The 27,227-nt window shown below is 32.6% G+C and overlaps 1 protein-coding gene across 28 annotated transcripts in view; it reads right to left on the bottom strand.

Annotated features, from left to right (window-relative positions):
* The window catches only part of LOC106579723 (eyes absent homolog 1), a 169,074-nt gene that overhangs the window by 108,687 nt on the left and 33,160 nt on the right, over positions 1–27,227 (bottom strand). The window lies entirely within an intron of this gene.

Consider the following 27,227-nt stretch of genomic DNA (forward strand, 5'->3'; position numbering starts at 1 on the left):
TTCCACAGAAGGTTCTACATGGAACCCAAAAGTGTTCTACCTGGAACCAAACAGAGTTCTCATATGGGACAGCCGAAGCAACATTTTGGAACCCTTTTTTCTAAAGAGTGTAAGGAATAGGGTGCTATTTTGGATATAGCCTCTGTGAGATACTTTGGCGCTGCCATGACGACAGCTAGGCTGGTGTAAACACACTCATAATGCTCTGAATCAATGTGGGCCTGTTGCCTGGGGCCTGTCCCAAATGGAACCCTATTCCCTTATAGTGCACTACTTTTGACCAGGGCCCATATGTAGGGAATAGTGTGCCATTTGGGATGCAGCCCCAGGCTTCAAGGCCAGGCCAGGACCAAATTGAAAGTGATTGCTTGTAACTAGTGCTACCACATTATCAATCCTTCATGAAACACACAGCATATCACTGTGGATCCACTTCCTAATGAACGTTTTTCAACACACACACAAACCTACTGTGACCACTGCTATATTTTCACGTTGTCTTTGCACTTAGTAAAGGCTATTTTAAGTCAGTGCATAGTGTATAGTTGTAAGTAAAAATCTTTAAAATAATTTTTGTTACAATAACACACCAAATGTAATACAATTACGCTTTTTGAAATGCTAATCATTTTTATATATATTTCCATTAATCTTTAGAAACAATAAATACAGCTAGTAAATTTAACACGGTCAAAATCAGGTGTGAAATGCAACGCATGAAAAAATACTGTTCATTTACAAAAAAAGAAAGATAGAAAGGCCAGTAATGATAAACATAATCTTAGTCTTGTAATTGAAATCTGTTAAACCAGTCCAAAAGCCCTAGTCCCATAGTATAGAAAGATATCAATATAGAAAGCCTCCTGAGTGGCGAAGCGGTCTAAGGCACTGCATCTCAGTGTGCTAGAGGCGTCACTACAGACCCTGTTTTGATCCTGGGCTGTGTCACAACAGGCCGTGATTGGGAGTCCCATAGGGCGGCGCACAGTTGGCCCAGTGTCGTCCGGGTTAGGGTTTGGCCGGGGTAGGCCGTCATTATAAATAAGAATTTGTTCTTAACTTACTTGCCTAGTTACATATAGTGCACAATTTTTGACCAGAGACTATGGGCCTTTGACTATGGGCCCTGGTCTAAAGCAGTGCACTATATACGGAATAGGGTGCAATTTAAGACAACCTACTGTAGATGTCTGGCATGTAACTGTAACTGCAAGTAATTGTATGTAACTGTATGTAACTGTAACTGAATGTAACTGTATGTAACTGTATGTAACTGTAACTGAATGTAACGGTAACTGAATGTAAATGTAACTGTATGTAACTGTATGTAACTGTAACTGTATGTAACTGTAACAGTATGTAACTGTAACTGAATGTAACTGTAACTATATGTAACTGTATGTAACTGTAACTGAATGTAACTGTAACTGTATGTGACTGTAACTGTATGTAACTTTATGTAACTGTATGTAACTGTAACTGTATGTAACTGTATGTAACTGTAACTGTATGTAACTGTATGTAACTGTAACTGAATATAACTGTAACTGTATGTAACTGTATGTAACTGTAACTGTATGTAACTGTATGTAACTGTAACTGAATGTAACTGTAACTGTATGTAACTGTAACTGTATGTAACTGTATGCAACTAATTGTGTGTAGCTGTATGTAACTGTAACTGTATGTAACTGTAACTGAATGTAACTGTAACTGTATGTAACTGTAACTGTAAGTAACTGTAACTGAATGTAACTGTAACTGTATGTAACTGTAACTGTATGTAACTGTACGTAACTAATTGTGTGTAGCTGTATGTAACTGTAACTGTATGTAACTGTATGTAACTGTAACTGTATGTAACTGTAACTGAATGTAACTGTAACTGTATGTAACTGTAACTGTATGTAACTGTAACTGTATGCAACTGTACGTAACTAATTGTGTGTAGCTGTATGTAACTGTAACTGTATGTAACTATATGTAGCTGTATGTAACTGTAATTAACTGTATGTAACTGTATGCAACTGTATGTAACTATTGTAACTGTATGTAACTGTATGTAACTGCATGTAACTGCATGTAACCGTATGTAACTAATTGTATGTAGCTGTATGTAACTGTAACTGTATATAACTGTAACTGTATGTAACTGTATGTAACTGTTGTAACTGCTGTAATTGTATGTAACTGTAACTGTACATAACTGCATGTAACTGTATGTAACTGTTTTAACTGTAACTGTATGTAACTGTATGTAACTGTATGTAACTGTTGTAACTGTAACTGTATGTAACTGCATGTAACTGTTGTAACTGTATGTAACTGTATGTAACTGTATGTAACTGTTGTAACTGTTGTAACTGAATGTAACTGTAACTGTATGTAAGTGTATGTAACTGTACGTAAGTGTATGTAACTGTATGTAAGTGTATGTAACTGTAACTGTATGCAAGTGTATGTAACTGTAACTGTATGTAACTGTATGTAGCTGTATGTAACTGTAAGTAACTGTATGTAACTGTATGCAACTGTATGTAACTATTGTTACTGTATGTAACTGTATGTAACTGCATGTAACTGCATGTAACCGTATGTAACTAATTGTATGTAGCTGTATGTAACTGTAACTGTATGTAACTGTAACTGTATGTAACTGCATGTAACTGTATGTAACTGTTGTAACTGCTGTAACTATATGTAACTGTAACTGTACATAACTGCATGTAACTGTATGTAACTGTTTTAACTGTAACTGTATGTAACTGTATGTAACTGTATGTAACTGTTGTAACTGTTGTAACTGAATGTAACTGTAACTGTATGTAACTGTATGTAAGTGTATGTAACTGTAACTGTATGTAAGTGTATGTAACAGTAACTGTATGTAAGTGTATGTAACTGTAACTGTATGTAAGTGTATGTAACAGTAACTGTATGTAAGTGTATGTAACTGTAACTGTATGTAACTGTAAGGCCTCAGGGAAATATTGTTATTAATATTGAACACTTTTCCCGCATCATTATCAGCACCTGCTACCGGTTGACTAAACCTTCGATTCGCAGCTCACACACACACACACACACACACACACACACACACACACACACACACACACACACACACACACACACACACACACACACACACATCCCCTCCGGCTAGGTTCCCTTCCCCTGAGGGTCCAGGGGTGTAAAGTTACTAAACGTCATTAATATTGTCAAAGACAGAGGTGATTTATGGGAGGGGAGCGTTAACGGATCGGGTACTTAGTTAAACAGTTCAAGAAATAATGCAGAATTAGTAGCATGGTTATACTGAGGTGATGTTAAATTATACTGGGTAGTGATGTGATGTTTAATTATACTGGGTAGTGAGGTGATGTTTAATTATACTGGGTAGTGATGTTTAATTATACTGGGTAGTGATGTTTAATTATACTGGGTATTGATGTTTAATTATACTGGGTAGTGATGTTTAATTATACTGGGTAGTGAGGTGATGTTTAATAATACTGGGTAGTGAGGTGATGTTTAATTATACTGGGTAGTGATGTGATGTTTAATTATACTGGGTATTGATGTTTAATTATACTGGGTAGTGATGTGATGTTTAATTATACTGGGTAGTGATGTTTAATTATACTGGGTAGTGATGTTTAATTATACTGGGTAGTGATGTGATGTTTAATTATACTGGATAGTGATGTTTAATTATACTGGGTAGTGATGTTTAATTGTACTGGGTAGTGATGTGATGTTTAATTATACTGGGTAGTGAGGTGATGTTTAATTATACTGGGTAGTGAGGTGATGTTTAATTATACTGGGTAGTGAGGTGATGTTTAATTATACTGGGTAGTGAGGTGATGTTTAATTATACTGGGTAGTGAGGTGATGTTAAATTATACTAGGTAGTGATGTTTAATTATACTGGGTAGTGATGTTCAATTATACTGGGTAGTGATGTTTAATTATACTGGGTAGTGAGGTGATGTTTAATTATACTGGGGAGTGATGTTTAATTATACTGGGTATTGATGTTTAATTATACTGGGTAGTGAGGTGATGTTTAATTATACTGGGTAGTGAGGTGATGTTTAATTATAGTGGGTAGTGGTGTTTAATTACACTGGGTAGTGATGTTTAATTATACTGGGTAGTGAGGTGATGTTAAATTATACTGGGTAGTAATGTTTAATTATACTGGGTAGTGATGTGATGTTTAATTATACAGGGTAGTGATGTTTAATTATACTGGGTAGTGAGGTGATGTTTAATTACACTGGGTAGTGAGGTGATGTTTAATTATACTGGGTAGTGAGGTGATGTTTAATTATACTGGGTAGTGATGTTTAATTATACTGGGTAGTGATGTTTAATTATACTGGGTAGTGAGGTGATGTTAAATTATACTGGGTAGTGATGTTTAATTATACTGGGTAGTGATGTGATGTTTAATTATACAGGGTAGTGATGTTTAATTATACTGGGTAGTGAGGTGATGTTTAATTACACTGGGTAGTGAGGTGATGTTTAATTATACTGGGTAGTGAGGTGATGTTTAATTATACTGGGTAGTGATGTTTAATTATACTGGGTAGTGATGTGATGTTTAATTATACTGGGTAGTGAGGTGATGTTTAATTATACTGGGTAGTGAGGTGATGTTTAATTATACTGGGTAGTGATGTTTAATTATACTGGGTAGTGATGTGATGTTTAATTATACTGGGTAGTGATGTTTAATTATACTGGGTAGTGATGTTTAATTATACTGGGTAGTGATGTTTAATTATACTGGGTAGTGAGGTGATGTTTAATTATACTGGGTAGTGAGGTGATGTTAAATTATACTGGGTAGTGATGTTTAATTATACTGGGTAGTGAGGTGATGTTTAATTATACTGGGTAGTGATGTGATGTTTAATTATACTGGGTAGTGATGTGATGTTTAATTATACTGGGTAGTGAGGTGATGTTTAATTATACTGGGTAGTGAGGTGATGTTTAATTATACTGGGTAGTGAGGTGATGTTAAATTATACTGGGTAGTGATGTTTAATTATACTGGGTAGTGAGGTGATGTTTAATTATACTGGGTAGTGATGTTTAATTATAATGGCTGGTGATGTGATGTTTAATTATACTGGGTAGTGATGTCATGTTTAATTATACAGGGTAGTGAGGTGATGTTTAATTATACTGGGTAGTGATGTGATGGTTAATTATACTGGGTAGTGATGTTTAATTATAATGGGTAGTGATGTGATGGTTAATTATACTGGGTAGTGATGTGATGTTTAATTATACTGGGTAGTAATGTTTAATTATACTGGGTAGTGAGGTGATGTTTAATTATACTGGGTAGTGAAGTGATGTTAAATTATACTGGGTAGTGATGTTTAATTATACTGGGTAGTGAGGTGATGTTTAATTATACTGGGTAGTGATGTGATGTTTAATTATACTGGGTAGTGAGGTGAGGTTTAATTATACTGGGTAGTGAGGTGATGTTTAATTATACTGGGTAGTGATGTTTAATTATACTGGGTAGTGATGTTTAATTATACTGGGTAGTGATGTTTAATTATACTGGGTAGTGAGGTGATGTTTAATTATACTGGGTAGTGATGTTTAATTATAATGGGTAGTGGTGTGATGTTTAATTATACTGGGTAGTGATGTCATTTTTAATTATACTGGGTAGTGAGGTGATGTTTAATTATACTGGGTAGTGATGTTTAATTATAATGGGTAGTGAGGTGATGTTTAATTATACTGGGTAGTGATGTGATGTTTAATTATACTGGGTAGTGATGTTTAATTATACTGGGTAGTGATGTTTAATTATACTGGGTAGTGAGGTGATGTTTAATTATACTGGGGAGTGATGTTTAATTATACTGGGTATTGATGTTTAATTATACTGGGTAGTGAGGTGATGTTTAATTATACTGGGTAGTGATGTTTAATTATACTGGGTAGTGGTGTTTAATTATACTGGGTAGTGGTATGATGTTTAATTATACTGGGTAGTGATGTTTAATTATACTGGGTAGTGAGGTGATGTTAAATTATACTGGGTAGTGAGGTGATGTTTAATTATACTGGGTAGTGAGGTGATGTTTAATTATACTGGGTAGTGATGTTTAATTATACTGGGTAGTGAGGTGATGTTTAATTATACTGGGTAGTGATGTGATGTTTAATTATACTGGGTAGTGATGTGATGTTTAATTATACTGGGTAGTGAGGTGATGTTTAATTATACTGGGTAGTGATGTTTAATTATACTGGGTAGTGATGTTTAATTATACTGGGTAGTGATGTTTAATTATACTGGGTAGTGATGTTTAATTATACTGGGTAGTGATGTTTAATTATACTGGGTAGTGAGGTGATGTTTAATTATACTGGGTAGTGAGGTGATGTTTAATTATACTGGGTAGTGATGTTTAATTATAATGGGTAGTGAAGTGATGTTTAATTATACTGGGTAGTGATGTCATGTTTAATTATACTGGGTAGTGAGGTGATGTTTAATTATACTGGGTAGTGATGTTTAATTATAATGGGTAGTGAGGTGATGTTTAATTATACTGGGTAGTGATGTAATGTTTAATTATACTGGGTAGTGATGTTTAATTATACTGGGTAGTGATGTTTAATTATACTGGGTAGTGAGGTGATGTTTAATTATACTGGGGAGTGATGTTTAATTATACTGGGTATTGATGTTTAATTATACTGGGTAGTGAGGTGATGTTTAATTATACTGGGTAGTGATGTTTAATTATACTGGGTAGTGAGGTGATGTTAAATTATACTGGGTAGTGATGTTTAATTATACTGGGTAGTGAGGTGATTTTTAATTATACTGGGTAGTGATGTGATGTTTAATTATACTGGGTAGTGATGTGATGTTTAATTATACTGGGTAGTGAGGTGATGTTTAATTATACTGGGTAGTGAGGTGATGTTAAATTATACTGGGTAGTGATGTTTAATTATACTGTGTAGTGAGGTGATGTTTAATTATACTGGGTAGTGATGTGATGTTTAATTATACTGGGTAGTGATGTGATGTTTAATTATACTGGGTAGTGATGTGATGTTTAATTATAATGTGTAGTGATGTTTAATTATAATGGGTAATGAGGTGATGTTTAATTATACTGGGTAGTGAGGTGATGTTTAATTGTACTGGGTAGTGAGGTGATGTTTAATTATCCTGGGTAGTGATGTTTAATTATACTGGGTAGTGATGTTTAATTATACTGGGTAGTGAGGTGATGTTTAATTATACTGGGTAGTGATGTTTAATTATAATGGGTAGTAATGTGATGTTTAATTATACTGGGTAGTGATGTGATGTTTAATTATACTGGGTAGTGGTGTTTAATTATACTGGGTAGTGGTGTGATGTTTAATTATACTGTGTAATGAAGTGATGTTAAATTATACTGGGTAGTGATGTTTAATTATACTGGGTATTGATGTTTAATTATACTGGGTACTGAGTTGATGTTTAATTATACTGGGTAGTGAGGTGATGTTTAATTATACTGGGTAGTGAGGTGATGTTTAATTATACTGGGTAGTGATGTTTAATTATACTGGGTAGTGATGTTTAATTATACTGGGTAGTGAGGTGATGTTTAATTATACTTGGTAGTGATGTTTAATTATAATGGGTAGTGATGTGATGTTTAATTATACTGGGTAGTGATGTCATGTTTAATTATACTGGTTAGTGAGGTGATGTTTAATTATACTGGGTAGTGATGTTTAATTATAATGGGTAGTGATGTGATGTTTAATTATACTGGGTAGTGATGTGATGTTTAATTATACTGGGTAGTGATGTTTAATTATACTGGGTAGTGAGGTGATGTTTAATTATACTGGGTAGTGATGTTTAATTATACTGGGTAGTGATGTATAATTAAACTGGGTAGTGAGGTGATGTTTAATTATACTGGGTAGTGATGTGATGTTTAAATATACTGGGTAGTGATGTGATGTTTAATTATAATGTGTAGTGATGTTTAATTATAATGGGTAATGAGGTGATGTTTAATTATACTGGGTAGTGAGGTGATGTTTAATTGTACTGGGTAGTGAGGTGATGTTTAATTATACTGGGTAGTGATGTTTAATTATACTGGGTAGTGATGTTTAATTATACTGGGTAGTGAGGTGATGTTTAATTATACTGGGTAGTGATGTTTAATTATAATGGGTAGTGATGTGATGTTTAATTATACTGGGTAGTGATGTGATGTTTAATTATACTGGGTAGTGGTGTTTAATTATACTGGGTAGTGGTGTGATGTTTAATTATACTGTGTAATGAAGTGATGTTAAATTATACTGGGTAGTGATGTTTAATTATACTGGGTATTGATGTTTAATTATACTGGGTACTGAGTTGATGTTTAATTATACTGGGTAGTGAGGTGATGTTTAATTATACTGGGTATTGATGTTTAATTATATTGGGTATTGATGTTTAATTATACTGGGTAGTGAGGTGATGTTTAATTATACTGGGTAGTGATGTTTAATTATACTGGGTAGTGATGTTTAATTATACTGGGTAGTGAGGTGATGTTTAATTATACTGGGTAGTGATGTTTAATTATAATGGGTAGTGATGTGATGTTTAATTATACTGGGTAGTGATGTCATGTTTAATTATACTGGGTAGTGAGGTGATGTTTAATTATACTGGGTAGTGATGTTTAATTATAATGGGTAGTGATGTGATGTTTAATTATACTGGGTAGCGATGTGATGTTTAATTATACTAGGTAGTGATGTTTAATTATACTGGGTAGTGAGGTGATGTTTAATTATACTGGGTAGTGATGTGATGTTTAATTATACTGGGTAGTGATGTCATGTTTAATTATACTGGGTAGTGATGTGATGTTTAATTATAATGTGTAGTGATGTTTAATTATAATGGGTAATGAGGTGATGTTTAATTATACTGGGTAGTGAGGTGATGTTTAATTGTACTGGGTAGTGATGTTTAATTATACTGGGTAGTGATGTTTAATTATACTGGGCAGTGAGGTGATGTTTAATTATACTGGGTAGTGATGTTTAATTATAATGGGTAGTGATGTGATGTTTAATTATACTGGGTAGTGATGTGATGTTTAATTATACTGGGTAGTGGTGTTTAATTATACTGGGTAGTGGTGTGATGTTTAATTATACTGTGTAATGAAGTGATGTTAAATTATACTGGGTAGTGATGTTTAATTATACTGGGTATTGATGTTTAATTATACTGGGTACTGAGTTGATGTTTAATTATACTGGGTAGTGATGTTTAATTATACTGGGTAGTGAGGGGATGTTTAATTATACTGGGTAGTGATGTGATGTTTAATTATACTGGGTAGTGATGTTTAATTATACAGGGTAGTGATGTTTAATTATAATGGGTAATGAGGTGATGTTTAATTATACTGGGTAGTGATGTGATGTTTAATTATACTGGGTAGTGAGGTGATGTTTAATTATACTGGGTAGTGATGTTTAATTATACTGGGTAGTGATGTTTAATTATACTGGGTAGTGAGGTGATGTTTAATTATACTGGGTAGTGATGTTTAATTATAATGGGTAATGAGGTGATGTTTAATTATACTGGGTAGTGATGTGATGTTTAATTATACTGGGTATTGAGGTGATGTTTAATTATACTGGGTAGTGAGGTGATGTTTAATTATACTGGGTATTGATGTTTAATTATACTGGGTAGTGAGGTGATGTTTAATTATACTGGGTAGTGAGGTGATGTTTAATTATACTGGGTATTGATGTTTAATTACACTGGGTATTGATGTTTAATTATACTGGGTAGTGAGGTGATGTTTAATTATACTGGGTAGTGATGTTTAATTATACTGGGTAGTGATGTTTAATTATACTGGGTAGTGAGGTGATGTTTAATTATACTGGGTAGTGATGTTTAATTATAATGGGTAGTGATGTGATGTTTAATTATACTGGGTAGTGATGTCATGTTTAATTATACTGGGTAGTGAGGTGATGTTTAATTATACTGGGTAGTGATGTTTAATTATACTGGGTAGTGATGTATAATTAAACTGGGTAGTGAGGTGATGTTTAATTATACTGGGTAGTGATGTGATGTTTAATTATACTGGGTAGTGATGTGATGTTTAATTATAATGTGTAGTGATGTTTAATTATAATGGGTAATGAGGTGATGTTTAATTATACTGGGTAGTGAGGTGATGTTTAATTGTACTGGGTAGTGAGGTGATGTTTAATTATACTGGGTAGTGATGTTTAATTATACTGGGTAGTGATGTTTAATTATACTGGGTAGTGAGGTGATGTTTAATTATACTGGGTAGTGATGTTTAATTATAATGGGTAGTGATGTGATGTTTAATTATACTGGGTAGTGATGTGATGTTTAATTATACTGGGTAGTGGTGTTTAATTATACTGGGTAGTGGTGTGATGTTTAATTATACTGTGTAATGAAATGATGTTAAATTATACTGGGTAGTGATGTTTAATTATACTGGGTATTGATGTTTAATTATACTGGGTACTGAGTTGATGTTTAATTATACTGGGTAGTGAGGTGATGTTTAATTATACTGGGTATTGATGTTTAATTATACTGGGTATTGATGTTTAATTATACTGGGTAGTAATGTGATGTTTAATTATACTGGGTAGTGATTTGATGTTTAATTATACTGGGTAGTGATGTGATGTTTAATTATACTGGGTAGTGTGGTTTAATTATACTGGGTAGTGAGGTGATGTTTAATTATACTGGGTAGTGATGTTTAATTATACTGGGTAGTGAGGTGATGTTTAATTATACTGGGTAGTGATGTTTAATTATACTGGGTAGTGAGGGGATGTTTAATTATACTGGGTAGTGATGTGATGTTTAATTATACTGGGTAGTGATGTTTAATTATACAGGGTAGTGATGTTTAATTATAATGGGTAATGAGGTGATGTTTAATTATACTGGGTAGTGATGTGATGTTTAATTATACTGGGTAGTGAGGTGATGTTTAATTATACTGGGTAGTGATGTTTAATTATACTGGGTAGTGATGTTTAATTATACTGGGTAGTGAGGTGATGTTTAATTATACTGGGTAGTGATGTTTAATTATAATGGGTAATGAGGTGATGTTTAATTATACTGGGCAGTGATGTGATGTTTAATTATACTGGGTAGTGAGGTGATGTTTAATTATACTGGGTAGTGATGTTTAATTATACTGGGTAGTGATGTGATGTTTAATTATACTGGGTAATGAGGTGATGTTTAATTATACTGGGTAGTGATGTGATGTTTAATTATACTGGGTAGTGAGGTGATGTTAAATTATACTAGGTAGTGATGTTTAATTATACTGGGTAGTGATGTTTAATTATACTGGGTAGTGAGGTGATGTTTAATTATACTGGGTAGTGATGTTTAATTATACTGGGTATTGATGTTTAATTATACTGGGTAGTGAGGTGATGTTAAATTATACTGGGTAGTGGGGTGATGTTTAATTATACTGGGTAGTGATGTTTAATTATACTGGGTAGTGATGTTTAATTATACTGGGTAGTGAGGTGATGTTTAATTATACTGGGTAGTGATGTTTAATTATACTGGGTAGTGATGTTTAATTATACTGGGTAGTGATGTTTAATTATACTGGGTAGTGAGGTGATGTTTAATTATACTGGGTAGTGATGTGATGTTTAATTATACTGGGTAGTGATGTTTAATTATACTGGGTATTGATGTTTAATTATACTGGGTAGTGAGATGATGTTTAATTATACTGGGTAGTGAGGTGATGTTTAATTATACTGGGTAGTGTGTGATGTTTAATTACACTGGGTAGTGATGTTTAATTATACTGGGTAGTGAGGTGATGTTTAATTATACTGGGTAGTGATGTTTAATTATACTGTGTAGTGAGGTGATGTTTAATTATACTGGGTAGTGATGTTTAATTATACTGGGTAGTGATGTTTAATTAAACTGGGTAGTGAGGTGATGTTTAATTATACTGGGTAGTGATGTGATGTTTAATTATACTGGGTAGTGATGTGATGTTTAATTATACTGGGTAGTGATGTTTAATTATACTGGGTATTGATGTTTAATTATACTGGGTAGTGATGTGATGTTTAATTATACTGGGTAGTGATTTGATGTTTAATTATACTGGGTAGTGAGGTGATGTTTAATTATACTGGGTAGTGAGGTGATGTTTAATTATACTGGGTAGTGAGGTGATGTTTAATCATACTGTGTAGTGTGTGATGTTTAATTACACTGGGTAGTGGTGTTTAATTATACTGGGTAGTGAGGTGATGTTTAATTATACTGGGTAGTGATGTTTAATTATACTGGGTAGTGATGTTTAATTATACTGGGTAGTGATGTTTAATTATACTGGGTAGTGAGGTGATGTTTAATTATACTGGGTAGTGATGTGATGTTTAATTATACTGGGTAGTGATGTTTAATTATACTGGGTATTGATGTTTAATTATACTGGGTAGTGAGAAGATGTTTAATTATACTGGGTAGTGAGGTGATGTTTAATTATACTGGGTAGTGTGTGATGTTTAATTACAATGGGTAGTGATGTTTAATTATACTGGGTAGTGGTGTTTAATTATATTGGGTAGTGGTGTGATGTTTAATTATACGGTGTAATGAAGTGATGTTAAATTATACTGGGTAGTGATGTTTAATTATACTGGGTATTGATGTTTAATTATACTGGGTACTGAGGTGATGTTTAATTATACTGGGTAGTGATGTGATGTTTAATTATACTGGGTAGTGATGTTTAATTATACTGGGTATTGATGTTTAATTATACTGGGTAGTGATGTGATGTTTAATTATACTGGGTAGTGATTTGATGTTTAATTATACTGGGTAGTGAGGTGATGTTTAATTATACTGGGTAGTGATGTGATGTTTAATTATACTGGGTAGTGAGGTGATGTTTAATTATACTGGGTAGTGATGTTTAATTATACTGGGTAGTGGTGTGATGTTTAATTATACTGGGTAGTGAGGTGATGTTTAATTATACATGGTAGTGATGTTTAATTATACTGGGTAGTGAGGTGATGTTTAATTATACTGGGTAGTGATGTTTAATTATACTGGGTAGTGATGTTTAATTAAACTGGGTAGTGAGGTGATGTTTTATTATACTGGGTAGTGATGTGATGTTTAATTATACTGGGTAGTGATGTGATGTTTAATTATACTGGGTAGTGATGATTAATTATACTGGGTATTGATGTTTAATTATACTGGGTAGTGAGGTGATGTTTAATTATACTGGGTAGTGATTTGATGTTTAATTATACTGGGTAGTGAGGTGATGTTTAATTATACTGGGTAGTGATGTGATGTTTAATTATACTTGGGTATTGATGTTTAATTATACTAGGTAGTGAGGTGATGTTTAATTATACTGGGTAGTGAGGTGATGTTTAATCATACTGGGTAGTGTGTGATGTTTAATTACACTGGGTAGTGATGTTTAATTATACTGGGTAGTGGTGTTTAATTATACTGGGTAGTGGTGTGATGATTAATTATACTGTGTAATGAAGTGATGTTAAATTATACTGGGTAGTGATGTTTAATTATACTCGGTATTGATGTTTAATTATACTGGGTACTAAGGTGATGTTTAATTATACTGGGTAGTGATGTTTAATTATACTGGGTATTGATGTTTAATTATACTGGGTAGTAATGTGATGTTTAATTATACTGGGTAGTGATTTGATGTTTAATTATACTGGGTAGTGAGGTGATGTTTAATTATACTGGGTAGTGATGTTTAATTATACTGGGTAGTGAGGTGATGTTTAATTATACTGGGTAGTGATGTTTAATTATACTGGGTAGTGATGTTTAATTAAACTGGGTAGTGAGGTGATGTTTAATTATACTGGGTAGTGATGTGATGTTTAATTATACTGGGTAGTGATGTGATGTTTAATTATACTGGGTAGTGATGTTTAATTATACTGGGTATTGATGTTTAATTATACTGGGTAGTGATGTGATGTTTAATTATACTGGGTAGTGATTTGATGTTTAATTATACTGGGTAGTGAGGTGATGTTTAATTATACTGGGTAGTGATGTGATGTTTAATTATACTGGGTATTGATGTTTAATTATACTGGGTAGTGAGGTGATGTTTAATTATACTGGGTAGTGAGGTGATGTTTAATCATACTGGGTAGTGTGTGATGTTTAATTACACTGGGTAGTGATGTTTAATTATACTGGGTAGTGAGGTGATGTTTAATTATACTGGGTAGTGATGTTTAATTATACTGGGTAGTGAGTATGTTTATTATACTGGGTGATGTTTAATTATACTGGGTAGTGATGTTTAATTATACTGGGTATTGATGTTTAATTATACTGGGTAGTGAGATGATGTTTAATTATACTGGGTAGTGAGGTGATGTTTAATTATACTGGGTAGTGTGTGATGTTTAATTAAACTGGGTAGTGATGTTTAATTATACTGGGTAGTGGTGTTTAATTATATTGGGTAGTGGTGTGATGTTTAATTATACGGTGTAATGAAGTGATGTTAAATTATACTGGGTAGTGATGTTTAATTATACTGGGTATTGATGTTTAATTATACTGGGTACTGAGGTGATGTTTAATTATACTGGGTAGTGAGGTGATGTTTAATTATCCTGGGTAGTGATGTTTAATTATACTGGGTATTGATGTTTTATTATACTGGGTAGTGATGTGATGTTTAATTATACTGGGTAGTGATTTGATGTTTAATTATACTGGGTAGTGAGGTGATGTTTAATTATACTGGGTAGTGATGTGATGTTTAATTATACTGGGTAGTGAGGTGATGTTTAATTATACTTGGTAGTGATGTTTAATTATACTGTGTAATGAGGTGATGTTTAATTATACTGGGTAGTGATGTTTAATTATACTGGGTATTGATGTTTAATTATACTGGGTAGTGATGTGATGTTTAATTATACTGGGTAGTGATTTGATGTTTAATTATACTGGGTAGTGAGGTGATGTTTAATTATACTGGGTAGTGATGTGATGTTTAATTATACTGGGTATTGATGTTTAATTATACTGGGTAGTGAGGTGATGTTTAATTATACTGGGTAGTGAGGTGATGTTTAATCATACTGGGTAGTGTGTGATGTTTAATTACACTGGGTAGTGATGTTTAATTATACTGGGTAGTGAGGTGATGTTTAATTATACTGGGTAGTGATGTTTAATTATACTGGGTAGTGAGGTGATGTTTAATTATACTGGGTAGTGATGTGATGTTTAATTATACTGGGTAGTGATGTTTAATTATACTGGGTATTGATGTTTAATTATACTGGGTAGTGAGATGATGTTTAATTATACTGGGTAGTGAGGTGATGTTTAATTATACTGGGTAGTGTGTGATGTTTAATTAAACTGGGTAGTGATGTTTAATTATACTGGGTAGTGGTGTTTAATTATATTGGGTAGTGGTGTGATGTTTAATTATACGGTGTAATGAAGTGATGTTAAATTATACTGGGTAGTGATGTTTAATTATACTGGGTATTGATGTTTAATTATACTGGGTACTGAGGTGATGTTTAATTATACTGGGTAGTGATGTTTAATTATACTGGGTATTGATGTTTTATTATACTGGGTAGTGATGTGATGTTTAATTATACTGGGTAGTGATTTGATGTTTAATTATACTGGGTAGTGAGGTGATGTTTAATTATACTGGGTAGTGATGTGATGTTTAATTATACTGGGTAGTGAGGTGATGTTTAATTATACTTGGTAGTGATGTTTAATTATACTGTGTAATGAGGTGATGTTTAATTATACTGGGTAGTGATGTTTAATTATACTGGGTAGAGTGATGTTTAATTATACTGGGTAGTGGTGTGATGTTTAATTATACTGGGAAGTGAGGTGATGTTTAATTATACTGGGTAGTGATGTTTAATTATACTGGGTAGTGAGGTGATGTTTAATTATACTGGGTAGTGATGTTTAATTATACTGGGTAGTGATGTTTAATTAAACTGGGTAGTGAGGTGATGTTTAATTATACTGGGTAGTGATGTGATGTTTAATTATACTGGGTAGTGATGTGATGTTTAATTATACTGGGTAGTGATGTTTAATTATACTGGGTATTGATGTTTAATTATACTGGGTAGTGATGTGATGTTTAATTATACTGGGTAGTGATTTGATGTTTAATTATACTGGGTAGTGAGGTGATGTTTAATTATACTGGGTAGTGATGTGATGTTTAATTATACTGGGTATTGATGTTTAATTATACTGGGTAGTGAGGTGATGTTTAATTATACTGGGTAGTGAGGTGATGTTTAATTATACTGGGTAGTGAGGTGATGTTTAATCATACTGGGTAGTGTGTGATGTTTAATTACACTGGGTAGTGATGTTTAATTATACTGGGTAGTGGTGTTTAATTATACTGGGTAGTGGTGTGATGATTAATTATACTGTGTAATGAAGTGATGTTAAATTATACTGGGTAGTGATGTTTAATTATACTGGGTACTGAGGTGATGTTTAATTATACTGGGTAGTGAGGTGATGTTTAATTATACTGGGTAGTGATGTTTAATTATACTGGGTATTGATGTTTAATTATACTGGGTAGTGAGGTGATGTTTAATTATACTGGGTAGTGATGTGATGTTTAATTATACTGGGTAGTGAGGTTATGTTTAATTATACTGGGTAGTGATGTGATGTTTAATTATACTGGGTAGTGAGGTTATGTTTAATTATACTTGGTAGTGATGTTTAATTATACTGTGTAATGAGGTGATGTTTAATTATACTGGGTAGTGATGTTTAATTATACTGGGTAGTGATGTTTAATTATACTGGGTAGTGGTGTGATGTTTAATTATACTGGGTAGTGAGGTAATGTTTAATTATACTGGGTAGTGATGTTTAATTATACTGGGTATTGATGTTTAATTATACTGGGTAGTGATGTGATGTTTAATTATACTGGGTAGTGATTTGATGTTTAATTATACTGGGTAGTGAGGTGATGTTTAATTATACTGGGTAGTGAGGTGATGTTTAATTATACTGGGTAGTGAGGTGATGTTTAATTATACTGGGTACTGATGTGATGTTTAATTATACTGGGTAGTGAGGTGATGTTAAATTATACTAGGTAGTGATGTTTAATTATACTGGGTAGTGATGTTTAATTATACTGGGTAGTGATGTTTAATTATACTGGGTAGTGAGGTGATGTTTAATTATACTGGGTAGTGATGTTTAATTATACTGGGTAGTGATGTTTAATTATACTGGGTAGTGATGTTTAATTATACTGGGTAGTGAGTTGATGTTTAATTATACTGGGTAGTGAGGTGATGTTTAATTATACTGGGTAGTGATGTTTAATTATACTGGGTAGTGATGTGATGTTTAATTATACTGGGTAGTGAGGTGATGTTTAATTATACTGGGTAGTGATGTGATGTTTAATTATACTGGGTAGTGATGTTTAATTATACTGGGTATTGATGTTTAATTATACTGGGTAGTGAGATGATGTTTAATTATACTGGGTAGTGAGGTGATGTTTAATTATACTGGGTAGTGTGTGATGTTTAATTAAACTGGGTAGTGATGTTTAATTATACTGGGTAGTGGTGTTTAATTATATTGGGTAGTGGTGTGATGTTTAATTATACGGTGTAATGAAGTGATGTTAAATTATACTGGGTAGTGATGTTTAATTATACTGGGTATTGATGTTTAATTATACTGGGTACTGAGGTGATGTTTAATTATACTGGGTAGTGATGTTTAATTATACTGGGTATTGATGTTTTATTATACTGGGTAGTGATGTGATGTTTAATTATACTGGGTAGTGATTTGATGTTTAATTATACTGGGTAGTGAGGTGATGTTTAATTATACTGGGTAGTGATGTGATGTTTAATTATACTGGGTAGTGAGGTGATGTTTAATTATACTTGGTAGTGATGTTTAATTATACTGTGTAATGAGGTGATGTTTAATTATACTGGGTAGTGATGTTTAATTATACTGGGTAGTGATGTGATGTTTAATTATACTGGGTAGTGATGTGATGTTTAATTATACTGGGTAGTGAGGTGATGTTTAATTATACTGGGTAGTGATGTGATGTTTAATTATACTGGGTATTGATGTTTAATTATACTGGGTAGTGAGGTGATGTTTAATTATACTGGGTAGTGAGGTGATGTTTAATCATACTGGGTAGTGTGTGATGTTTAATTACACTGGGTAGTGATGTTTAATTATACTGGGTAGTGAGGTGATGTTTAATTATACTGGGTAGTGATGTTTAATTATACTGGGTAGTGAGGTGATGTTTAATTATACTGGGTAGTGATGTGATGTTTAATTATACTGGGTAGTGATGTTTAATTATACTGGGTATTGATGTTTAATTATACTGGGTAGTGAGATGATGTTTAATTATACTGGGTAGTGAGGTGATGTTTAATTATACTGGGTAGTGTGTGATGTTTAATTAAACTGGGTAGTGATGTTTAATTATACTGGGTAGTGGTGTTTAATTATATTGGGTAGTGGTGTGATGTTTAATTATACGGTGTAATGAAGTGATGTTTAATTATACTGGGTAGTGATGTTTAATTATACTGGGTATTGATGTTTAATTATACTGGGTACTGAGGTGATGTTTAATTATACTGGGTAGTGATGTTTAATTATACTGGGTATTGATGTTTTATTATACTGGGTAGTGATGTGATGTTTAATTATACTGGGTAGTGATTTGATGTTTAATTATACTGGGTAGTGAGGTGATGTTTAATTATACTGGGTAGTGATGTGATGTTTAATTATACTGGGTAGTGAGGTGATGTTTAATTATACTTGGTAGTGATGTTTAATTATACTGTGTAATGAGGTGATGTTTAATTATACTGGGTAGTGATGTTTAATTATACTGGGTAGTGATGTTTAATTATACTGGGTAGTGGTGTGATGTTTAATTATACTGGGTAGTGAGGTGATGTTTAATTATACTGGGTAGTGATGTTTAATTATACTGGGTAGTGAGGTGATGTTTAATTATACTGGGTAGTGATGTTTAATTATACTGGGTAGTGATGTTTAATTAAACTGGGTAGTGAGGTGATGTTTAATTATACTGGGTAGTGATGTGATGTTTAATTATACTGGGTAGTGATGTGATGTTTAATTATACTGGGTAGTGATGTTTAATTATACTGGGTATTGATGTTTAATTATACTGGGTAGTGATGTGATGTTTAATTATACTGGGTAGTGATTTGATGTTTAATTATACTGGGTAGTGAGGTGATGTTTAATTATACTGGGTAGTGATGTGATGTTTAATTATACTGGGTATTGATGTTTAATTATACTGGGTAGTGAGGTGATGTTTAATTATACTGGGTAGTGAGGTGATGTTTAATTATACTGGGTAGTGAGGTGATGTTTAATCATACTGGGTAGTGTGTGATGTTTAATTACACTGGGTAGTGATGTTTAATTATACTGGGTAGTGGTGTTTAATTATACTGGGTAGTGGTGTGATGATTAATTATACTGTGTAATGAAGTGATGTTAAATTATACTGGGTAGTGATGTTTAATTATACTGGGTACTGAGGTGATGTTTAATTATACTGGGTAGTGAGGTGATGTTTAATTATACTGGGTAGTGATGTTTAATTATACTGGGTATTGATGTTTAATTATACTGGGTAGTGAGGTGATGTTTAATTATACTGGGTAGTGATGTGATGTTTAATTATACTGGGTAGTGAGGTTATGTTTAATTATACTGGGTAGTGATGTGATGTTTAATTATACTGGGTAGTGAGGTTATGTTTAATTATACTTGGTAGTGATGTTTAATTATACTGTGTAATGAGGTGATGTTTAATTATACTGGGTAGTGATGTTTAATTATACTGGGTAGTGATGTTTAATTATACTGGGTAGTGGTGTGATGTTTAATTATACTGGGTAGTGAGGTAATGTTTAATTATACTGGGTAGTGATGTTTAATTATACTGGGTATTGATGTTTAATTATACTGGGTAGTGATTTGATGTTTAATTATACTGGGTAGTGATGTGATGTTTAATTATACTGGGTAGTGAGGTGATGTTTAATTATACTGGGTAGTGAGGTGATGTTTAATTATACTGGGTAGTGAGGTGATGTTTAATTATACTGGGTACTGATGTGATGTTTAATTATACTGGGTAGTGAGGTGATGTTAAATTATACTGGGTAGTGATGTTTAATTATACTGGGTAGTGATGTTTAATTATACTGGGTAGTGATGTTTAATTATACTGGGTAGTGAGGTGATGTTTAATTATACTGGGTAGTGATTTTTAATTATACTGGGTATTGATGTTTAATTATACTGGGTAGTGAGGTGATGTTTAATTATACTGGGTAGTGATGTTTAATTATACTGGGTAGTGATGTTTAATTATACTGGGTAGTGATGTTTAATTATACTGGGTAGTGAGTTGATGTTTAATTATACTGGGTAGTGAGGTGATGTTTAATTATACTGGGTAGTGATGTTTAATTATACTGGGTAGTGATGTGATGTTTAATTATACTGGGTAATGAGGTGATGTTTAATTATACTGGGTAGTGATGTGATGTTTAATTACACTGGGTAGTGAGGTGATGTTTAATTATACTGGGTAGTGAGGTGATGTTTAATTATACTGGGTAGTGATGTGATGTTTAATTATACTGGGTAGTGAGGTTATGTTTAATTATACTGGGTAGTGATGTGATGTTTAATTATACTGGGTAGTGAGGTTATGTTTAATTATACTTGGTAGTGATGTTTAATTATACTGTGTAATGAGGTGATGTTTAATTATACTGGGTAGTGATGTTTAATTATACTGGGTAGTGATGTTTAATTATACTGGGTAGTGGTGTGATGTTTAATTATACTGGGTAGTGAGGTGATGTTTAATTATACTGGGTAGTGATGTTTAATTATACTGGGTATTGATGTTTAATTATACTGGGTAGTGATGTGATGTTTAATTATACTGGGTAGTGATTTGATGTTTAATTATACTGGGTAGTGAGGTGATGTTTAATTATACTGGGTAGTGAGGTGATGTTTAATTATACTGGGTAGTGAGGTGATGTTTAATTATACTGGGTACTGATGTGATGTTTAATTATACTGGGTAGTGAGGTGATGTTTAATTATACTAGGTAGTGATGTTTAATTATACTGGGTAGTGATGTTTAATTATACTGGGTAGTGATGTTTAATTATACTGGGTAGTGAGGTGATGTTTAATTATACTGGGTAGTGATTTTTAATTATACTGGGTATTGATGTTTAATTATACTGGGTAGTGAGGTGATGTTTAATTATACTGGGTAGTGATGTTTAATTATACTGGGTAGTGATGTTTAATTATACTGGGTAGTGATGTTTAATTATACTGGGTAGTGAGTTGATGTTTAATTATACTGGGTAGTGAGGTGATGTTTAATTATACTGGGTAGTGATGTTTAATTATACTGGGTAGTGATGTGATGTTTAATTATACTGGGTAATGAGGTGATGTTTAATTATACTGGGTAGTGATGTGATGTTTAATTATACTGGGTAGTGATGTTTAATTATACTGGGTATTGATGTTTAATTATACTGGGTAGTGAGATGATGTTTAATTATACTGGGTAGTGAGGTGATGTTTAATTATACTGGGTAGTGTGTGATGTTTAATTAAACTGGGTAGTGATGTTTAATTATACTGGGTAGTGGTGTTTAATTATACTGGGTAGTGGTGTGATGTTTAATTATACGGTGTAGTGAAGTGATGTTTAATTATACTGGGTAGTGATGTTTAATTATACTGGGTAGTGATGTTTAATTATACTGGGTAGTGAGGTGATGTTTAATTATACTGGGTAGTGATGTTTAATTATACTGGGTATTGATGTTTAATTATACTGGGTAGTGATGTGATGTTTAATTATACTGGGTAGTGATTGATGTTTAATTATACTGGGTAGTGAGGTGATGTTTAATTATACTGGGTAGTGATGTGATGTTTAATTATACTGGGTAGTGAGGTGATGTTTAATTATACTTGGTAGTGATGTTTAATTATACTGTGTAAGAGGTGATGTTTAATTATACTGGGTAGTGATGTTTAATTATACTGGGTATTGATGTTTAATTATACTGGGTAGTGATGTGATGTTTAATTATACTGGGTAGTGATTTGATGTTTAATTATACTGGGTAGTGAGGTGATGTTTAATTATACTGGGTAGTGATGTGATGTTTAATTATACTGGGTATTGATGTTTAATTATACTGGGTAGTGAGGTGATGTTTAATTATACTGGGTAGTGAGGTGATGTTTAATCATACTGGGTAGTGTGTGATGTTTAATTATACTGGGTAGTGATGTTTAATTATACTGGGTAGTGATGTTTAATTATACTGGGTTGTGATGTTTAATTATACTGGGTAGTGAGGTGATGTTTAATTATACTGGGTAGTGATGTGATGTTTAATTATACTGGGTAGTGATGTTTAATTATACTGGGTATTGATGTTTAATTATACTGGGTAGTGAGATGATGTTTAATTATACTGGGTAGTGAGGTGATGTTTAATTATACTGGGTAGTGAGTGATGTTTAATTAAACTGGGTAGTGATGTTTAATTATACTGGGTAGTGGTGTTTAATTATACTGGGTAGTGGTGTGATGTTTAATTATACTGTGTAATGAGGTGATGTTAAATTATACTGGGTAGTGATGTTTAATTATACTGGGTATTGATGTTTAATTATACTGGGTAGTGAGGTGATGTTTAATTATACTGGGTAGTGATGTTTAATTATACTGGGTATTGATGTTTATTATACTGGGTAGTGATGTGATGTTTAATTATACTGGGTAGTGATTTGATGTTTAATTATACTGGGTAGTGAGGTGATGTTTAATTATACTGGGTAGTGATGTGATGTTTAATTATACTGGGTAGTGAGGTGATGTTTAATTATACTTGGTAGTGATGTTTAATTATACTGTGTAATGAGGTGATGTTTAATTATACTGGGTAGTGATGTTTAATTATACTGGGTAGTGATGTTTAATTATACTGGGTAGTGGTGTGATGTTTAATTATACTGGGTAGTGAGGTGATGTTTAATTATACTGGGTAGTGATGTTTAATTATACTGGGTAGTGAGGTGATGTTTAATTATACTGGGTAGTGATGTTTAATTATACTGGGTAGTGATGTTTAATTATACTGGGTAGTGAGGTGATGTTTAATTATACTGGGTAGTGATGTGATGTTTAATTATACTGGGTAGTGATGTGATGTTTAATTATACTGGGTAGTGAATGTTTAATTATACTGGGTATTGATGTTTAATTATACTGGGTAGTGATGTGATGTTTAATTATACTGGGTAGTGATTTGATGTTTAATTATACTGGGTAGTGAGGTGATGTTTAATTATACTGGGTAGTGATGTGATGTTTAATTATACTGGGTATTGATGTTTAATTATACTGGGTAGTGAGGTGATGTTTAATTATACTGGGTAGTGATGTTTAATTATACTGGGTAGTGAGGTGATGTTTAATTATACTGGGTAGTGTGTGATGTTTAATTACACTGGGTAGTGATGTTTAATTATACTGGGTAGTGGTGTTTAATTATACTGGGTAGTGGTGTGATGTTTAATTATACGGTGTAATGAAGTGATGTTAAATTATACTGGGTAGTGATGTTTAATTATACTGGGTACTGAGGTAATGTTTAATTATACTGGGTAGTGATGTTTAATTATACTGGGTAGTGATGTTTAATTATACTGGGTATTGATGTTTAATTATACTGGGTAGTGAGGTGATGTTTAATTATACTGGGTAGTGATGTGATGTTTAATTATACTGGGTAGTGATATGTTTAATTATACTGGGTAGTGAGGTGATGTTTAATTATACTGGGTAGTGAGGTTATGTTTAATTATACTGGGTAGTGATGTTTAATTATACTGGGTAGTGAGGTGATGTTTAATTATACTGGGTAGTGAGGTGGTTTAATTATACTGGGTAGTGATGTTAAATTATACTGGGTAGTGATGTTTAATTATACTGGGTACTGAGGTAATGTTTAATTATACTGGGTAGTGATGTTTAATTATACTGGGTATTGATGTTTAATTATACTGGGTAGTGATGTGATGTTTAATTATACTGGGTAGTGATTTGATGTTTAATTATACTGGGTAGTGAGGTGATGTTTAATTATACTGGGTAGTGAGGTGATGTTTAATTATACTGGGTAGTGAGGTGATGTTTAATTATACTGGGTACTGATGTGATGTTTAATTATACTGGGTAGTGAGGTGATGTTAAATTATACTAGGTAGTGATGTTTAATTATACTGGGTAGTGATGTTTAATTATACTGGGTAGTGATGTTTAATTATACTGGGTAGTGAGGTGATGTTTAATTATACTGGGTAGTGATTTTTAATTATACTGGGTATTGATGTTTAATTATACTGGGTAGTGAGGTGATGTTTAATTATACTGGGTAGTGATGTTTAATTATACTGGGTAGTGATGTTTAATTATACTGGGTAGTGATGTTTAATTATACTGGGTAGTGAGTTGATGTTTAATTATACTGGGTAGTGAGGTGATGTTTAATTATACTGGGTAGTGATGTTTAATTATACTGGGTAGTGATGTGATGTTTAATTATACTGGGTAATGAGGTGATGTTTAATTATACTGGGTAGTGATGTGATGTTTAATTACACTGGGTAGTGAGGTGATGTTTAATTATACTGGGTAGTGAGGTGATGTTTAATTATACTGGGTAGTGATGTTTAATTATACTGGGTATTGATGTTTAATTATACTGGGTAGTGATGTGATGTTTAATTATACTGGGTAGTGAGGTGATGTTTAATTATACTGGGTAGTGATGTGATGTTTAATTATACTGGGTAGTGAGGTGATGTTAAACTATACTAGGTAGTGATGTTTAATTATACTGGGTAGTGATGTTTAATTATACTGGGTAGTGATGTTTAATTATACTGGGTAGTGAGTTGATGTTTAATTATACTGGGGAGTGATGTTTAATTATACTGGGTATTGATGTTTAATTATACTGGGTAGTGAGGTGATGTTTAATTATACTGGGTAGTGATGTTTAATTATAATGGGTAATGAGGTGATGTTTAATTATACTGGGTAGTGATGTGATGTTTAATTATACTGGGTAGTGAGGTGATGTTTAATTATACTGGGTAGTGATGTTTAATTATACTGGGTAGTGTTGTTTAATTATACTGGGTAGTGAGGTGATGTTTAATTATACTGGGGAGTGATGTTTAATTATAATGGGTAGTGATGTGATGTTTAATTATACTGGGTAGTGAGGTGATGTTTAATTATACTGGGTAGTGATGTTTAATTATAATGGGTAATGAGGTGATGTTTAATTATACTGGGTAGTGATGTGATGTTTAATTATACTGGGTAGTGAGGTGATGTTTAATTATACTGGGTAGTGAGGTGATGTTTAATTATAATGGGTAGTGATGTTTAATTATACTGGGTAGTGATGTGATGTTTAATTATACTGGGTAATGAGGTGATGTTTAATTATACTGGGTAGTGATGTGATGTTTAATTATACTGGGTAGTGATGTGATGTTTAATTATACTGGGTAGTGATTGTTTAATTATACTGGGTATTGATGTTTAATTATACTGGTAGTGAGTGATGTTTAATTATACTGGGTAGTGATTGTTTAATTATACTGGGTAGTGAGGTGATGTTTAATTATACTGGGTAGTGATGTTTAATTATACTGGGTAGTGATGTTTAATTATACTGGGTAGTGATGTGATGTTTAATTATACGGGTAGTGATGATGTTTAATTATACTGGGTAGTGATGTTTAATTATACTGGGTATTGATGTTTAATTATACTGGGTAGTGAGGTGATGTTTAATTATACTGGGTAGTGATGTTTAATTATACTGGGTATTGATGTTGTTTAATTATACTGGGTAGTGATGTGATGTTTAATTATACTGGGTAGTGATGTGATGTTTAATTATACTGGGTAGTGATGTGATGTTTAATTATACTGGGTAGTGATGTGATGTTTAATTATACTGGGTAGTGAGGTGATGTTTAATTATACTGGGTAGTGATGTTTAATTATACTGGGTAGTGATGTGATGTTTAATTATACTGGGTAGTGATGTTTAATTATACTGGGTAGTGATGTTTAATTATACTGGGTAGTGATGTTTAATTATACTGGGTAGTGAGGTGATGTTTAATTATACTGGGTAATGAGGTGATGTTTAATTATACTGGGTAGTGAGGTGATGTTTAATTATACTGGGTAGTGAATGTTTAATTATACTGGGTAGTGATGTTTAATTATACTGGGTAGTGATGTGATGTTTAATTATACTGGGTAGTGAGGTGATGTTTAATTATACTGGGTAGTGATGTGATGTTTAATTATACTGGGTAGTGATGTTTAATTATACTGGGTAGTGATGTTTAATTATACTGGGTAGTGATGTGATGTTTAATTATACTGGGTAGTGATGTGATGTTTAATTATACTGGGTAGTGAGGTGATGTTTAATTATACTGGGTAGTGATGTTGTTTAATTATACTGGGTAGTGATGTTTAATTATACTGGGTAGTGAGGTGATGTTTAATTATACTGGGTAGTGAGGTGATGTTTAATTATACTGGGTAGTGAGGTGATGTTTAATTATACTGGGTAGTGATGTTTAATTATACTGGGTAGTGATGTTTAATTATACTGGGTAGTGATGTTTAATTATACTGGGTAGTGAGGTGATGTTTAATTATACTGGGTAGTGAGGTGATGTTTAATTATACTGGGTAGTGATGTTTAATTATACTGGGTAGGTGATGTTTAATTATACTGGGTAGTGAGGTGATGTTTAATTATACTGGGTAGTGATGTTTAATTATACTGGGTATTGATGTTTAATTAT

The sequence above is a fragment of the Salmo salar genome, chromosome ssa19 (assembly GCF_905237065.1).
Source record: "Salmo salar chromosome ssa19, Ssal_v3.1, whole genome shotgun sequence".
Classification (NCBI taxonomy): domain Eukaryota; kingdom Metazoa; phylum Chordata; class Actinopteri; order Salmoniformes; family Salmonidae; genus Salmo; species Salmo salar.